The sequence below is a fragment of the Mus caroli genome, unplaced genomic scaffold (genome assembly GCF_978045245.1).
Source record: "Mus caroli unplaced genomic scaffold, Mus_caroli_1 scaffold_19, whole genome shotgun sequence".
Lineage (NCBI taxonomy): Eukaryota > Metazoa > Chordata > Mammalia > Rodentia > Muridae > Mus > Mus caroli.
In genome coordinates, this window is record NW_028227274.1 from 54,594,233 (window position 1) to 54,607,102 (window position 12,870).

Consider the following 12,870-nt stretch of genomic DNA (forward strand, 5'->3'; position numbering starts at 1 on the left):
AAATCCCAGCAACCACAGAGGATTGAGAAGTCGCACCTTACACATTAGCATGACAAGCTTGCTGAGGGTTTTCACACTTGGGCGGCTGAATTAGAAGAATCAAGGAGTTCAAGGCCAGTATGAGCTACACAGTGAGTCCTCATCTCAGAAGGGAAAACAAAACAACAACAGATCGCCAGGTGGAGTGGTACATGCTTTGTAACCCCAGTGGCTCAAGAGGTGGGGCAGGGATCATAAGTTTAAGATAGTCTGGGCAGGGCTGGTAAGATGGCTCAGTGGGTAAGAACACTGACTGCTCTTCCAAAAGTCCTGAGTTCAGATCCCAGCAACCACACAGTGGCTCACAACCATTTGCACAGCTACAGTGTACTCACATACATACATAAATAAATCTTAAAAAAAAAAGATAGTCTGGGCAATACTGGGTGAGCCTCTCAGTAGAATATTACATAATATGTAAACTATAAATCATAGCAGAAGTCTCCATAAACTTTTAAAAGCATTGTAGTTTATAATATATAATTCTAATAAAATAGTTGCTATAAATAATAGCAACCACTCAATTATAAACACAGGCAATGGATTTGAAAACACAGTTCGTACATGCATACATGTACATGGAATGATTATGATGCTTTTTAAACATAAGCATCTCGGTGTTGCCCCAGTGGCGAGATAAAGCTATGTTGAGGCAGCTTCTTCCTCATCAGATTGATAAAGATCAAAGACGTTAGTCACTCGGGGCGTTGGCTGAGGTATTCTCATTTTTCAGCTTCTATAGAGAGTAATTTGGCAGCATCTGTCATCATCATTATTACTGTTTTGGACTCTGGAAATTGAACCCGGGGCTAGTCTGCATTCTAGGCACACCCCACCCCCAGTCTCTCTATCATTATAATAGTACAAACACGGGCAATTCAACTTCTAGATCTGTACTCTGGAGATATAATCATGTATGTCTAAGAAGACAAATACACACAGGATGGAAACAGCATATATATATATATATATACACACACACAATAATACAATAATAATAGAGTGATTGTTAGATAAAGCATGATCTAACCACTATAAACATCCATTAAAAATAATAAGACAGCTTTGCAAGATGTATTATTAAGAGATAAATATATATGATTCAAAGGGGCAAAAAAAAAAAAAGCAAAAGACAGAGTAGTTTGTAAACTAAACTATCATTTGGGTAAAAATTAAGAGAGATGGGATATATGCATCTGTTTATACCTGTATGGTAAGGGCATATCACAGGCTGATAAATATGATTGACACTAGGAAGAAACTGGGGGATGGGGCCACAAGGGAATAAAAGTGGGAGGAGCCTATTTATACCAGGTGAAAGTTGTAGAAAACAAACTCTGAGACAAAAAAACTAAGCGAGGGTGTCTATTGCCAAGTGGCTTCAGGAGACACACTTACAGAAGCAAGAGAGGAAACCTTGTCTGGGAGAGAAGCAGATGTCTGTGGATGGCATTGCAGGCTCGTGGTGGGTTCACAAGTTAGGATAGTCTTTCAGCACTGTCCCAAACTGAGAAGCAAACAGAATTTTATATCCCAGTTCCTTCAGGCAGCCAGCCAGCCATTGGCCTAGGGCTAACTCCCAGCAGGCTGCAGAAAGCCAGCTCCCTGGCATCAGCATTGGTTCCTGAGCCCTCAACAAGATCTGGGCAGGTACCTTTAAAATTGTTGAAAAATAACAAATTAGAATAGCTTTAGTGGGGTGGGTAAGGAGCCAGGACTCTCCTGTGGAATCACAAAAAGCAGACCCTGAGAGCCCCTCCCCGCATTTGAAACAGTCCTTCGAGGGGTGTAGTGCTCTTTTTTGATTATCTGCTCTGGCTGATCAGAACTCTGGTCCTGTCACATCCCAAAGATCCTTCCATTCCCTCAATGCCTGTATCCTCTCGCTCCCATCCACACACACAGATACAATAAATCTTAAAACACACACACACACACAGAGACAAATAAACAAACAAAAGCCCAACATCTGCCAAGTTAAAATACTCCTCTATATTTACATAATTGATGGGAACACCAGGCATCAACTGTCTTGTGTTTTAATGGCAACATTACTATTACATCAGTTGATACTTCTACCTTGTAATTTCCCACACATAGCATTTCATAGATGACAGACTAGACCATTAACTGTAGCCATGAAAAAGAAAGCCCAGTGCTACTCAGTATGTTTCAGAGTGAGGACATAGTATATTCTTTTTATTTTTGGTGGCAGAGTCTCATTTATTGTCATATAAACTTACCCCCCCCCCATGAATAAGCCTATAATGAACCAAGCATCTGGATAGGTTGGAGATGGAGAAATGTCCTCTTATTATTCCTTGATTTGTTCCTCCTATGATCAAAACAAAACAGTGCCTAACACTCATTTCTAAGTCCCTTCTAATAATCACATTCACATAGGAGCTCTTCAGGCCTCCCAAGTTCAGGTAGATTATACTAGTAGACATTGCTTCACAGATTTGTATGTGTGTGTTGTAGAAGACTGAACCCAGGGCCTTGGGGATGCTTAAGCAAGTGTTCTACCATTGAGTTACAACCCAAGTGCCCTTGGTACTTTGTTGTTTGGGTTGGGTTGGGTTGGGTTGGGTTGAGCTTTGAGTCAGAATTTTGCAGGCCGACCTAGAACGTATAATACTGCCTTGTCTTTGGAGTAATAAGATTACAGACATGTGACTGCCATGCATGGCATACTTCTCAAGCTTTTTTTTTTTTTTTTGAGAGAGAGAGAGAGAGAGAGAGAGAGAGAGAGAGAGAGAGAGAGAGAGAGAGAGAGAATCTCTCACTTAGCTGGCACAGACAGGCTTGTACTTGTTATCTTCCTTTCTAAGTGGATGGATCTCAGGCCTGTGCTACCATGCCCAGCTTAGAGCAATTTATATTCTCAAAAATCACTGATGTAGGGCCAATGATATGGTTCATCAGATTAAACTCTTTCTGCCAACCCTTCCAACATGAGTTCAATCCCTGGAAACCACATGGTAGAAGAGAACTGACTTCCAATAATTGTCCTCTAACCTCCACATATGCACCACACATGCACAGATACAGAGAGAGAGAGAGAGAGAGAGAGAGAGAGAGAGAGAGAGAGAGAGAGGGAGAGAGAGAGAGGGAGAGAGAGAGAGAGAAGAAGAAGAAGAAGGAGGAGGAGGAGGAGGAGGAAGGAGGAGGAGGAGGAGGAGGAGGAGGAGAAGGAGAAGGAGAAGGAGAAGGAGAAGGAGAAGGAGAAGGAGAAGAAGAAGAAGAAGAAGAAGAAGAAGAAGAAGAAGAAGAAGAAGAAGAAGAAGAAGAAGGAGAAGAAGGAGAAGAAGAAGGAGAAGAAGGAGAAGAAGGAGAAGAAGAAAGGAGAAGGAGAAGAAGAAGAAGAAGAAAAAGAAGAAAGGAGGAGGAGGAGGAGAAGAAGAAGAAGAAGAAGAAGAAGAAGAAGAAGAAGAAGAAGAAGAAGAAGAAGAAGAAGAAGAAGAAGAAGAAGAAGAAAGGAGGAGGAGGAGGAGGAGGAGGAGAAGAAGAAGAAGAAGAAGAAGAAGAAGAAGAAGAAAAGAAAGAACAGATATACTTATTTTTTTAAAAAGCATCCCATGTGTTCACATGCAGGGGTTCCTGGATTTAATCATTGGCACCAAAATAAATGGAGGAGGAGGAGGAAGAGGAGGAAAAGATGGATGAAAAGGAGGAAGGGGAAAGGAAAGGGAAGAGCTGGAGAGATCTCAGTGGTCAAGAGTACTTGTTATTCTTTCATAGGGCTTGGGTTCAATACCTTTCACCCACATCAGGCATTTCACAACTCCTGTCCCATAAATCCTAATGCCCTTTTATGGACTCCACAGGCTTCTGCATATACATGATACACATCCCAAAAAAGCAGGTACACATACATACACATAAATTAAAATTTAAAAATAATTTTTTTTTGTTTTTGTTTTTTTTTTAATATTTTTATTACATATTTTCCTCAATTACATTTCCAATACTATCCCAAAAGTCCCCCATAGCGCCCCCCACTTCCCTACCCACCCATTCCCATTCTTTTGGCCCTGGCATTCCCCTATATTGGGGCATATAAAGTTTGCAAGTCCAATGGGCCTCTCTTTCCATTGATGGCCGACTAGGCCATCTTTCCATACATATGCAGCTAGAGACAAGAGCTCCAGGGTTCTGGTTAGTACATCATGTTGTTCCAACAATAGGGTTGCAGATCCCTTTAGCTCCTTGGGTACTTTCTCTAGCTTCTCCATTGGGAGCCCTGTGATACATCCAATAGCTGATTGTGAACATCCACTCCTGTGTTTGCTAGGCCCCGGCATCGTCTCACAAGAGACAGCTATATTTGGGTCCTTTCAGCAAGATCTTACTAGTGTATGCAATGGTGTCAGCGTTTAGAAGCTGATTATGGGACGGATCCCTGGATACAGCAGTCTCTAAATGGTCCATCCTTTCATCACAGCTACGAACTTTGTCTCTGTACTCCTTCCCTGGGTGTTTTGTTCCCAATTCTAAGAAGGTGCACAATGTCCACACTTTGGTCTTCATTCTTCTTGAGTTTCATGCGTTTATCAAATTGTATCTTATATCTTGGGTATCCTAAGTTTTGGGCTAATATCCACTTATCAATGAATACATATTGTGTGAGATCTTTTGTGATTGTGTTACTTCACTCAAGATGATGCCCTCCAGGTCCATCCATTTGGCTAGGAATTTCATAAATTCATTCTTTTTAATAGCTGAGTAGTACTCCATTGTGTAAATGTACCATAATTTCTGTATCCATTCCTCTGTTGAGGGACATCTGGGTTCTTTCCAGCTTCTGGCTATTATAAATAGGGCTGCTATGAACATAGTGGAGCATGTGTCCTTTTTACCGGTTGGGACATCTTCTGGATATATGCCCAGGAGAGGAATTGCTGGATCCTCCGGTAGTACTATGTCCAATTTTCTGAGGAACCGCCAGACTGATTTCCAGAGTGGTTGTACAAGCTTGCAATCCCACCAACAATGGAGGAGTGTTCCTCTTTCTCCACATCCTCGCCAGCATCTGCTGTCACCTGAATTTTTGATCTTAGCCATTCTGACTGGTGTGAGGTGGAATCTCAGGGTTGTTTTGATTTGCATTTCCCTGATGATTAAGGATGTTGAGCATTTTTTCAGGTGCTTCTCTGCCATTCGGTATTCCTCAGGTGAGAATTCTTTGTTCAGTTCTGAGCCCCATTTTTTAATGGGGTTATTTGACTTTCTGGAGTCCACCTTCTTGAGTTCTTTATATATATTGGATATTAGTCCCTTATCTGATTTAGGATAGGTGAAGATCCTTTCCCAATCTGTTGGTGGTTTTTTTGTCTTATTGATGGTGTCTTTAGCCTTGCAGAAGCTTTGTAGTTTCATGAGGTCCCACTTGTCAATTCTCGATCTTACAGCACAAGCCATTACTGTTCGATTCAGGAATTTTTCCCCTGTGCCCATATCTTCAAGGCTTTTCCCCACTTTCTCCTCTATAAGTTTCAGTGTCTCTGGTTTTATGTGAAGTTCCTTGATCCACTTAGACTTGACCTTAGTACAAGGAGATAGGAATGGATCGATTCGCATTCTTCTACATGTTAACAACCAGTTGTGCCAGCACCATTTGTTGAAAATGCTGTCTTTCTTCCACTGGATGTTTTTAGCTCCCTTGTCGAAGATCAAGTGACCATAGGTGTGTGGATTCATTTCTGGGTCTTCAATTCTATTCCATTGGTCTATTTGTCTGTCACTATACCAGTACCATGCAGTTTTTATCACAATTGCTCTGTAGTAGAGCTTTAGGTCCGGCATGGTGATTCCACCAGAGGTTCTTTTATCCTTGAGGAGAGTTTTTGCTATCCTAGGTTTTTTGTTATTCCAGATGAATTTGCAGATTGCACTTTCTAATTCGTTGAAGAATTGAGTTGGAATTTTGATGGGGATTGCATTGAATCTGTAGATTGCTTTTGGCAAGATAGCCATTTTTACAATGTTGATCCTGCCAATCCATGAGCATGGGAGATCTTTCCATCTTCTGAGATCTTCTATAATTTCTTTCTTCAGAGACTTGAAGTTTTTATTATACAGATCTTTCACTTCCTTAGTTAGAGTCACGCCAAGATATTTTATATTATTTGTGACTATTGAGAAGGGTGTTGTTTCCCTAATTTCTTTCTCAGCCTGTTTATTCTTTGTGTAGAGAAAGGCCATTGATTTGTTTGAGTTAATTTTATATCCAGCTACTTCACCGAAGCTGTTTATCAGGCTTAGGAGTTCTCTGGTGGAATTTTTAGGGTCACTTATATATACTATCATATCATCTGCAAAAAGTGATATTTTGACTTCATCTTTTCCAATTTGTATCCCTTTGATCTCCTTTTGTTGTCGAATTGCTCTGGCTAGGACTTCAAGTACAATGTTGAATAGGTATGGAGAAAGTGGACAGCCTTGTCTAGTCCCTGATTTTAGAGGGATTGCTTCAAGCTTCTGACCATTTACTTTGATGTTGGCTACTGGTTTGCTGTAGATTGCTTTTATCATGTTTAGGTATGGGCCTTGAATTCCTGATCTTTCCAAGACTTTTATCATTAATGGGTGTTGGATCTTGTCAAATGCTTTTTCCGCATCTAAGGAGATGACCATGTGGTTTTTGTCTTTGAGTTTGTTTATATACTGGATTACGTTGATGGATTTCCGTATATTGAACCATCCCTGCATCCCTGGGATGAAACCTACTTGGTCAGGATGGATGATTGTTTTGATGTGTTCTTGGATTCGGTTAGCAAGAACTTTATTGAGGATTTTTGCATCAATATTCATAAGGGATATTGGTCTGAAGTTTTCTATCTTTGTTGGGTCTTTTTGTGGTTTAGGTATCAGAGTAATTGTGGCTTCATAGAATGATTGGGTAAAGTACCTTCTGTTTCTATTTTGTGGAATAGTTTGTGAAGAACTGGGATTAGATCTTCTTTGAAGGTCTGATAGAACTCTGCACTAAACCCATCTGGTCCTGGGCTTTTTTTAGTTGGGAGACTATTAATGACTGCTTCTATTTCTTTGGGGGATATAGGGCTGTTTAGATCATTAACCTGATCTTGATTCAGCTTTGGTACCTGGTATCTGTCTAGGAACTTGTCCATTTCATCCAGGTTCTCCAGTTTTGTTGAGTATAGCCTTTGGTAGAAGGATCTGATGGTGTTTTGGATGTCTTCAGGATCTGTTGTTATGTCTCCTTTTTCATTTCTGATTTTGTTAATTAGGATGCTTTCCCTGTGCCCTCTAGTGAGTCTGGCTAAGGGTTTATCTATCTTGTTGATTTTCTCAAAGAACCAGCTCCTTGATTGGTTGATTCTTTGAATAGTTTTTCTTGTTTCCACTTGGTTGATTTCACCCCTGAGTTTGATTATTTCCTGCCGTCTACTCCTCTTGGGTGAATTTGCTTCCTTTTGTTCTAGTGCTTTTAGGTGTGTTGTCAAGCTGCTAATGTGTGCTCTCTCTAGTTTCCTTTTGGAGGCACTCAGAGCTATGAGTTTTCCTCTTAAAAATGCTTTCATTGCGTCCCATAAGTTTGGGTATGTTGTGGCTTCATTTTCATTGAACTCTAGAAAGTCCTTAATTTCTTTCTTTATTCCTTCCTTGACCAAGGTATCATTGAGAAGAGTGTTGTTCAGTTTCCACGTGAAGGTTGGCTTTCTATTATTTATTTTGTTATTGAAGATCAGCCTTAGTCCATGGTGATCTGATAGGATGCATGGGACAATTTCAATATTTTTATATCTGTTGAGGCCTGCTTTGTGACCAATTATGTGGTCAATTTTGGAGAAGGTACCATGAGGTGCTGAGAAGAAGGTATATCCTTTTGTTTTAGGATAGAATGTTCTGTAGATATCTTCCAGATCCATTTGATTCATAATTTCTGTTAGTTTCACTGTGTCCCTGTTTAGTTTCTGTTTCCATGATCTGTCCATTGGTGAAAGTGGTGTGTTGAAGTCTCCCACTATTATTGTATGAGGTGCAATGTGTGCTTTGAGCTTTACTAAAGTTTCTTTAATGAATGTGGCTGCCTTTGTATTTGGAGCATAGATATTCAGGATTGATAGTTCCTCTTGGAGGATTTTACCTTTGATGAGTATGAAGTGTCCCTCCCTGTCTTTTTTAATGACTTTGGATTGGAAGTCAATCTTATCAGATATTAGAATGGCTACTCCAGCTTGTTTCTTCATGCCATTTGCTTGGAAAATTGTTTTCCAGCCTTTCATTCTGAGGTAGTGTCTATCCTTTTCTCTGAGATGAGTTTCCTGTAAGCAGCAAAATGTTGGGTCTTGTTTGTGTAGCCAGTTTGTTAGTCTATGTCTTTTTATCGGGGAGTTGAGTCCATTGATATTAAGAGATATTAAGGAAAAGTAATTGTTGTTTCCTGTTATTTTTGATGTTAAAGTTGGCATTTTGTTCTTGTGGCTGTCTTCTTTTAGGTTTGTTGAGGGATTACCTTCTTGTTGTTTCTAGGGCGTGGTTCCTGTCCTTGTATTGGTTTTTTTCTGTTATTATCCTTTGAAGGGCTGGATTCGTGGAGAGATAATGTGTGAATTTGGTTTTGTCGTGGAATACTTTGGTTTCTCCATCTATGTTAATTGAGAGTTTGGCTGGGTATAGTAGCCTGGGCTGGAATTTGTGTTCTTTTAGTGTCTGTATAACATCCGTCCAGGATCTTCTGGCTTTCATAGTCTCTGGTGAAAAGTCTGGTGTAATTCTGATAGGCTTGCCTTTATATGTTACTTGGCCTTTTTCTCTTACTGCTTTTAGTATTCTATCTTTATTTAGAGCATTTGTTGCTCTGATTATTATGTGTCGGGAGGTATTTCTTTTCTGGTCCAGTCTATTTGGAGTTCTGTAGGCTTCTTGTATGTTCATGGGCATCTCTTTCTTTAGATTTGGGAAGTTTTCTTCTATAATTTTGTTGAAGATGTTTGCTGGTCCTTTGAGTTGAAAATCTTCATTCTCATCCACTCCTATTATCCGTAGGTTTGGTCTTCTCATTATGTCCTGTATTTCTTGGATGTTTTGAGTTAGGATCTTTTTGCATTTTACATTTTCCTTGATTGTTGTGCCGATGTTCTCTATGGAATCTTCTGCACCTGAGATTCTCTCTTCCATCTCTTGTATTCTGTTGCTGATGCTCGTATCTATGGTTCCAGATTTCTTTCCTAGGGTTTCTATCTCCAGTGTTGCCTCATTTTGGGTTTTCTTTATTGTGTCTACTTCCCTTTTTAGGTCTAGTATGGTTTTGTTCATTTCCATCATCTGTTTGGATGTGTTTTCCTGTTTTTCTGTAAGGACTTCTACCTGTTTGATTATGTTATCATGTTTTTCTTTAAGGATTTGTAACTCTTTAGCAGTGTTCTCCTGCAATTCTTTAAGGGATTTTTGTGCTTCCTCTTTATTGTCTTCTGCCTGTTTACCAGCGTTCCTTTGTATTTCTTTAAGTGTGTTATTAAAGTCCTTCTTGAAGTCCTCTATCATCATCAGGAGATATGCTTTTAGATCCGTGTCTAGCTTTTCCGGTGTGTTGGGGTGCCCTGGACTGGGCGAAGTGGTAGTGCTGGGTTCTGATGATGGTGAGTGGTCTTGGTTTCTGTTAGTAAGATTATTACGTTTACCTTTCGCCATCTGGTAATCTCTGGGGTTAGTTGTTGTCGTTGTCACTGTTTAAAGATTGGAGCAGAAGCTGTGTTCCACTCACCAGCAGTCTCAAAATCCTGTGGCTGGGGTCGTGGGTAGCTGGCGGTACCCCGGTGCTGGTCCAGCTGGAAGAGGCCTGTGGTCCTACTCAGGCCGGTTTTCTGCTTCCCTAACTAATGCAGTCTCAGGTCCCGCGCGCAATTGGATTGGAGCAGAAGCTGTGTTCCACTCTCCAGAAGTCTTAAGATCCTGTGGTGGGTGTTGTGGGTAGCTGGTGAGTGTCTGCCGACCCTGCGCTCTAGCTCCCCTGGTGCTGATCCGGCCGGATGAGGCCTGTGGCCCTACACAGGCCGGTTTCTGCTTCCCTAACTAATGCAGTCTCAGGTCCCGCGCGCAATTGGATTGGAGCAGAAGCTGTGTTCCACTCACCAGCAGTCTCAAAATCCTGTGGCGGGGGTCGTGGGTAGCTGGCGGGTGTCAGCCGACCCTGCGCTCTAGCTCCCCTGGTGCTGATCCGGCCGGATGAGGCCTGTGGCCCTACTCAAGCCGGTTTCTGCTTCCCTAACTAATGCAGTCTCAGGTCCCGCGCGCAATTGGATTGGAGCAGAAGCTGTGTTCTACTCACCAGAAGTCTTAAGATCCTGTGGCGGGTGATGTGGGTAGCTGGCGAGTGTCTGCCGACCCTGCGCCCTAGCTTCCCAGGTGCTTTTCTGACCGGAAGAGGCTTGTGGCCCTATGTAGGCTGGATTTCTGCCTCCCCAACCAGAGCAGTCTCGGGTCCCGCGTGATTGGACTGGAGCAGAAGCTGTGTTCCACTCACCAGCAGTCTCAAAATCCTGTGGCGGGGGTCGTGGGTAGCTGGCGGGTGTCAGCCGACCCTGCGCTCTAGCTCCCCTGGTGCTGATCCGGCCGGATGAGGCCTGTGGCCCTACTCAGGCCGGTTTCTGCTTCCCTAACTAATGCCTCAACTTGTATTTCTTAATTATCCTAAACAGTTTGTAATGGCAACCTTAAAAGAAACGAGAACTTTACATTACACCTACAAATGAGTTACTCAGATCCAACACCTTATACAAGAGTTGAAACATAATAAACAGCACGTGGTAACAAAACTAACCTCAAATTTCGTGTCACTATACAAAGATCTGTACCAATATAAGAAAATATAACCTCAAAATTGCAACAATACTCAAAGATATATACCAATGTAACAAAATATAATTTTAATATACAAAGGTCTCTACCAATGCGTCATTATTGGCTATAAAATATTCTTTGGTTTAAGAGTAGATTTATTCATCTATCCTTTTGTCATTTCTATATGATATTTCTCTAATGTTCTTATATTCCACCTTTTTCTTTTCAACCTTCTCCCCTTTCTTTTCAACCTAATACTAGAGAGGAGAGAAAGAAGGGTAGAGGAAAGAGAAAGAGACCCCCAAATCTAACCTCCCTATCTCGTTTCCTCCCCGTCATAAGTACTTAGATCATAAGTACTTATAACTAACTGTCCCTTTTTAAATGACAGCAAACACCTATCTCCCATTGAACAACCAAAAATCATTTACTTCCCCTCCTGGGAATGGAGCATAGTTCTCTTAAAATCGCTTCTTGCTAATTTGGGGTGAAGTATTTATTTTGGGGGAGGGCAAGGAGAATTGGAAAATAGTTAGTCTTAAGAAAGCTAGCTGTGAGCTGGGCGTGGTGGCGCATGCCTTTAATCCCAGCACTCGGGAGGCAGAGGCAGGCGGATTTCTGAGTTCGAGGCCAGCCTGGTCTACAAAGTGAGTTCCAGGACAGCCAGGGCTATACAGAGAAACCCTGTCTCGAAAAACCAAAAAAAAAAAAAAAAGAAAGAAAGCTAGCTGTGACATTGGTATCCAGTTTCTGTATACCGAGAGAATTCAGCACTGACTAGATCAGTCTGTATGGCTGGATAAATTGAGGTTGATTGATGTCATCACCTTCCTTTGAAGCTGTTTTGGAGGCTGATCTTTTGAGGAGACATCATTGAGGTAGTGTGAGGTAGGATCAGGCATCTCCGCACCCCCAAGGATGGGTGTTGTCAGATCTGCTTTCTGGATGTTATTTTCTGTGAACATACAAGCTTTTACATGAAATATACAGTTTTGCATTAACATATGTATGGAATGTGCAAGGTACACAGATCAGATAAAGGTGGCTTTTTTTTTCCTCCTCCTTGTTTGAGTAGGTAAAAGAGATTATTAATTTTATAAGTTAGTGTGGATCATATAATCAAACTGGAATATAGATTTCTATTCATGCCATAGGACTTTATAGCCAAAAAATTTTGTGACTACACAAGCTAAAGTTTTGGATGGAGACATTTTTATGTCTCAGCCAGTTTCAAAGCTGTTTCCATATGGAGGGATCAGTAAATCATGTTACCTGCTCTGTTTGGACATTTTTATTTCCTCCTTCCTGTCTACAGCCAAGATTTTCAGGAGGTCTCCCCATATCATTTCTGATTTTTTTTTTTTTTTTTTTTTTTTTTTTTTTTTTTTTTTTTTTTTTTTTTTTTTTTTTTGGTTTTTCGAGACAGGGTTTCTCTTTATAGCTCTGGCTGACCTGGAGCTCACTTTGTAGACCAGGCTGGCCTCGAACTCAGAAATCCGCCTGCCTCTGACTCCCGAGTGCTGGGATTAAAGGCGTGCACCACCACGCCCGGCTTCATTTCTGATTTTAATGAATTGGAAGGAACCTATAGTTTCTTCTTTCTTGTGGAAACATAGACAAAACCTCTCTCTCTTCTAGCATAACTCATTCCCTGTTTTCCATTCTGACCTTAGGTCATCTTTCAAAATAATCAGGACAGTTTATTTTTTTCTATATCACAATGTCTCTCAGCGGCTGTAGTTTTTGGATGGTTATGGTTTGGTTTTATTTTTGTTTTTTGGGTTTTTTTGCTCATTAGTATTTTTAAAATTCAAAGTTAATAAAACATTATGTGTTCTATCTCTAGAGAGTTCTTTGTTACCCCCTTTCTGTTTGTTAAGCATTTTTAAAATGTACAGTTGAATCTTTTCACAATTTCTTGTCCTGTGGGACTGTGTGTTATATTTGTTGTATGTTTTATATTATAATATGTAAAAATATTGCTTTATTTTATTAGAGATGTATGCTGGGAGTTATCATCAT